The sequence below is a fragment of the Alligator sinensis genome, unplaced genomic scaffold, assembly GCF_000455745.1.
Source record: "Alligator sinensis unplaced genomic scaffold, ASM45574v1 scaffold647_1, whole genome shotgun sequence".
Taxonomy (NCBI): domain Eukaryota; kingdom Metazoa; phylum Chordata; order Crocodylia; family Alligatoridae; genus Alligator; species Alligator sinensis.
Genome location: NW_005842952.1, coordinates 299394 through 305514, shown reverse-complemented (window position 1 = coordinate 305514; position 6121 = coordinate 299394).

Below are 6121 nucleotides of genomic sequence, written 5' to 3'. Positions count from 1 at the left end.
CACTTACCTCACTTACGTGACACTTCGTTGAGACTCACTGGCTTAGAGCCAACCTTGAGTAGGACCCCACTCGCTGCTGTAAAATCTGATTAGGTCATTGATACATTTCAGTGTTTAGTGGAACAAACTCTTCCTCTCCATTGCAAGCTACGGTTTCTAGCAAACAGATTAACAGAAAAACTTGCTTTCCTTAGAAGTCAGTATGTGCTCAGAGGGACTTGATTCTGGGCCAGTTCAGCACCCTGGGAACATGATTTGGGCTCCTTTGCCCCCAAGCAAGGTACTTGGGTGAGTCTGGGAGGAAATGTGCTGGGGTTTTGACTTGTGCAGGACAGAACCTAGATAGGTTCTGGCAGGGAAAGGATTTTGTAAGGGGCTGCATTTGGGCATTTCAGATTGAAGGGCTGACAGCAGTACCTGGAGTGTTGCACCTTCCGGGTGATCTAAAGGAACATTTGTTTTTGGCTGCAGGCTGTATGTTCCCAAAGGATAGGATCGTACAGGTTTCTTTCTGTGCTTCTTGCAGAACTGAAGGACCCCAGCTGTCCAGAAAGAGGTGAAAGGGGATGGAACAGCTCTGTAGCATCCCGAGTGTCAAATGATGCTCAAACAGCAGCATATGGGCATGATAAAAAAAGGCACAAATACAGAAAACTCATCTCAAGTGCAGTCTGACCATTCAAGGCAGTGTGGTGATCACATCCCCACAACTGGCATCAGCAATGGTTTCCCTGGGCCAGCGCTGGGAGTGTTTTGGCTGCAAAACAGAGTTTCCAGTTCCTCTGCTGCAGTGGAAGCCAGTCTGTCTCCTTATTCTGGGGAAGGTTTTCCACCTTCGTGCATCAGAAGACAAACCACTCCACAGCACCAATTCTGAGTAGCTTGCAACTGCAACTGTTCTGCAGCAGGTATAAGCAGAAAAGCAGGGCTACAAAACCATGCTATTTCACTTCAGGCCAGGTCACCAGCATTGACATATGGAGCACCCCAGCTAAAAGGAGACTCATGGGACAGGCTTGTGTTTTCATATCCAGTTTTATTAGTGTTGCATTAGTACCGTAAAATAGTTGACAAGGTTGCGCACATTGCAGTTTGTTTCAAAAAAAGGCTATTTACATTTAATTTGTCTTCATAAAAAAAACCTAAAATCCAAACAATACAACAATGAAACAGATGGACAACTTAGAAATCTACAAAGTGGTAACATCCCTTCATATGCCATGGTGTGAGCAATGCTTGCTGTGTGTGACCCCTCACACATTTTGTACCCATACATAGCAAGGTGCTTCTCTAAAAGGGCACATTGGAGTAAAGACGCATTGTACATGATGCAGAGACACTACTTTCTGGGAATCTTCCCATCAAGTCATAAGAAAGAAGCTGACTGGACACAACAGTTTGATGTCAGCATCCTCTCTTTTAAGGAAATTAATGACCTGCTACTTGCCAAACTGTGGCATCTACTTCTCTTGCTTCATGTCCTAAAGCTACTAAGAAAAACCAAGAGAGCTCACCACTCCAAGAGTATTTCCCATATTTTTGCCAGAATCTTGCCGACGAGGCCTCTCAAAAGTCTGTGGGAAACACTGTACCTGGATTACGGTCACCTCTGTCAGGCTGGGAATCCAAAAGGTAACTTCATGCATCTGAGTCACCACTGTGCTATCTGCTAGATACAGAAACGCACTGAATGAAGGGGCAATGCCTTATATTCATCTCCACTTCTAAGAAAACACCAGGAAAAACAGATGCTTCTATGGCAAAAGTAGACCTCTCAGCTTAGACTTCACATTCCCAAGAGGCAAAGCTCCCAGCTGAAAGTGAAATACAGAGGGGCTTCACTCTCCTTTCACTATTTCACAATAGAGGCAAAGAGTATAAGACTCTACACTCACCAGGATGATTTCCCTTAGTACTTCAAGGCGCCAGGTACTATCTTTGAAACCTAGAAGCCAAATGACTTCTACAATGCTCTACTGATAAGAAGTAACCATGCAGTTTGATCACAGATAATCGGTAGCTGAACTATTACCACCCAGGACACATTCACAGCAAGAAGAGTATTTTGGTGAAAAACAGAACAGTGCCGGTCAATTTGGCTTTTAACTGGGTCAGCTGTTGCAAGTGAGCATGGCAGATCTATGCTAACCCATAAAACTTCCTATCCTATCTTTTCCCTCAGCCCCCTCCTCCACAAATGAGACAACAGGCTTGCTAATTAAAAGCAGCAAAAAGCAGCAGCCAGGTCTAAGAACATGAAAACTGGTGAGGGAGAGAAGAGAGATTTTGTAATTAAATCCAAGATGTAAACAGGGCAACAACTGTAGAGCTGAACAGAAAACATGGTTGGCTTGTTTGCAATAGATGGACTGAAGGTGAGGTACATGGAAGACCAGCAGCTCAGTGAATACTGCCACTCCAGAGAGCTTTCCATGAGAAACATGGCAGCTCTTTATTTTAGGGCAAGTCAAATGCACCTCTAACCAGCATTCAGCATTGGTAAGTATCTGTCCAGGTCTGCCACGAAGGCCTTCCACCTCTCACCAACCCATGGGAAGGATGGAAATTAGATCTGCAGCTCTAGGTCAGCATAAGCAGCCATTTCTTTAGATCCCATCACCAAGGAGGACTGGAGGCTGCCAAAAGAAAGTGCTGGAGTCAGACCAAAAAGCTGTCTCTTTGTCAGAGTACAGCAAAGCTACATGGAGCAGTCAGAGTAAAAATGTTAGGTCATAGTAGGAATCAGACAACTGTTGCTCCTACAGTACGTTCCTGCAGGAGGCCTGCAGAGTGCAGCCATCACTGTGCAGGTGATGCAGTAGCTTAGCAGGTGGAGGGTGGGATGCTGCCTGCTGAGAACTAGGTCATTGCTCCAGCCCCACCCTGAGTCAGGAACTTGCATCTTTGCTGCCAGAAATCCAGGAGCCTAAATAAAAGTGACCTCTAGGTTCTCAGTTCTGATTCAAGACAATACAACAAAGGAAAAAAAAAAGTTTCCTTCTTAAATCACACTCTCCAGTGGAGACCTGCAAATTCCTCTTTTCAAGACACCATAACAGTCTTTAACCATTGAGTCACACTAGGTTTCTACCTCGAGGGGAAGTCTTTCTGCATTCATCAGTGCAGAGGCTATTAAACAGCCCCCAGATATGCTGATAGGCTTCCCAGCAGGTGCAGTAACTAGGCAGTCCTATCGGTGAGCTCTACACAGGGCCTTGCATTGTCCTAGAGTGCAGATACCAGCTGCATCCATTGGTAATCACAGCAAGTGACTGCAGGCACATAAACAGACTTTTCCCAAATTGTTTCCTGGAATAGGGGGATGGATTGGAGAGCACCATGAAGAAAACCTGAGACCTGCCTTACCAACACCCTTCCCTGAAAATCAGCCAGGTGTTACAACAGACCTCATTCATCGCAGAGCTTCCTCGCACTCTACTAAGGACCTGTCATCTCAGTGGTCAGGAATAGAGCACACCATGTAAAGAAGCTCCAAGATGTGCAGAATATTTTTAGTATAAAAACTTAATCAGACAAATATTGCCACCAAAAAAACCCCCAGGGACTCAAACTCCAACCCTTGACTGAGGCAGGGAAGCACAGTTACTAGCCATAGAGAATGCAGCTTTCCTCAGATCCCAACAGTTTCACCAAGGTGGACAACTGGCACCTGATGAGGCTGCGAGTTCAAGAGTTTCCTTGGAAACTGTGCTGGGCAGAGTGTTTTATTGCAAGTTGCTGTGTTCCTGCAGAGCAGCTTCCTGCAAAGAAAGTTTCTGCTGCTCAAAAGCTTTGGGCAGCAAGAGGGTGGAAAGTTTCCTGGTGAATTCTACTGTATAAAATTAACAACAAAAAACCCAGCAACCCACATGAAATGCAACAAGTGAAAGTGCTCATGAATGCACGGTAGACTAGTAGGAAGAGGGCAACATACATTTGATATGCAGGACTTGGGAGAGTCCTATGTTAGCTAAAGTTTGTCTTCACTACAGTAGGCTGAAATATAAAAGAGAAGCAAAAGTGACAAATCCTTCATTGCACCCAGTAAACAAAATTATTGCAAGTAGCCAGTTCAAGCCCTTCCCATTGCTGCAATGACAATGCAATTCAGGGCAAGGATGTCCGCCAGCACTGGAGTGAGAAAAAGAAGTGGCTCCTGGGTGGGGTTTGGTCACTCTGCTTACACAGGAATGAGGGGGATATAAGGAAGAACCCATATGATGACTTTCATTAACAGGCCCATCTGATGCAACAGCCTCAGTGAAAAAGAATCAATGTGCTTATGTGCTCTTTCAAAAGCTACTGCTGCCAGGCAGCCCTGAACTAGCCCAGAGGAACAGTGCAAGTCGCCTTGGAAAACACTGACCACTAGACATGACTACATTCAAAACAGACCTCCCCTTTCCACCATTATCAAGAATTAGTAAAAGGAAACAGACCCTCTCTTCAGCACTACAGTAAGAAAGTATTAATAAAAATAGGCTGAGGTGACCAGCTGTGTTAAGTGTTATGGTGCAAATCAGTGCACAACTATTTGATTCCTAGCACGAGTGCACTACTGACTTGGTGGAAAGACCCGTCACAGCTAAACAAATAGATTTCTGGGCATGGCCCTTACTGCACTGAAGAGGAGCCCTTTCCATTAAAAAGTATAAGAAAACACAGCAGCCCGACAGAGCTGGAATAGGGATGTGCCATGTGTTGCGTGGGTTGGATGCTCCTCTTTATTGGGAAGAGAAGAGAGGCACTTAGGACTTCAGTAACCCTCCCTCCTCCTCTGGCAGGGGCACTGGTAACTGGGTATGCCTCTCCCACTGGTCCATTCAGGTCCTGCCCAAACCAATGAAGCCCTTCCTGGCTGGACGTTCCCGCCCAGGGGCATGACCTGCATGTAGGGCAGAGTGGATTCTCTTGCCGTTTGCTTACCCTAAAGACAACGGTAAGTCAGTAACTGTCCCAACAAGCAGTCTCTGGGGAAAAAAAATATTCTTGAAGCCTTGCTGCCTTTTTAACAGTGATGGTGAAGGAAGCAATTTGGCAAGTGCTCCAAGAACCTGCTGGTCAGGCCCAACATTTCTCTTCACAACCAGAACTCCCACAGTTGCCCTCAAGAAACTCCCTCCAAGCAAAGGAGTTGCTGGGGTGTTTGCTCCCTGCAAAGCAGGTGCTTTAGCCCCCACCCAGCTTTATCTGCTTGGATGCCCTGCACGTTACTAGTCCCAACCCTGATGCCATGTTGCCAGGGTATCTTGAAGGCAGCCACTGGATGAGTGTCTTTTGCCATAGGAGGGAGAAGCCCTGTCATCAGAGCTTTCGCAGCTACTTGTCACCACCAGCAGTGAAGTGTGTGGCAAGAGAACACACTAGCTCCAGGGAGACAAAACTGACTTAAGCCTTTCCTGAAGAGAGATTTGAGCTTCATTACTCTTGTTCTCTGGAGCATGTTACTGCCCACTCAGCAGAGCAAACTGCACTAGTCAGGTGACAATTTATTGGGAAAAGTTGCTGCAGCAGCTGCTCTGGCTCAGGAGCCTCTACTGCTGAAACACCCCTTTAAGAGCCCGTAAGAAACCTTGCGAATTGGAGCAACCTTCAGGCAGCTCTAGTATCTGCCAGGGATAAGTCCATACTTGGGAGAGTGGGTAAGAGAAAACATAAAGCTTAAAGTCTTCTCATGCTTGAGTTGCAACTCAGCTGCAGCTCAGAAGCAGAGCAGGCTAGTGCACTTCAACAAAGAAGTTGGTTGGTGTTCCATAGTGTATGATGCTCTGCTCCACTAAAGACTTACATGCTGTTGCAGTAAAATCCCTTCCCACAGCAAAAAGTCCATGGGAAGCAATACTCAGAAAGCAGTGGATGAGGACAGTGACATCCACATCTAAGTGCTGGGTCATGAGAAGTGCCATGTGCCTTCTGAGCCTTCAATTTCTGTTACAGCCTTCAGCACCTGGCAGGATGGGTCCTACACAGGCAAATGTCTTGGGTGGTTAAAGGTGCGCTGTGCTCCACTGGTGTATTGATGCAGTCAAAAATTAGATCAAGGAGAAGACAAACCCCAAGAGAGATGCAGTCCATGCCCGGGACATCTGGAAACTACTGAGAAGCAAGTTGTGCATTCCTG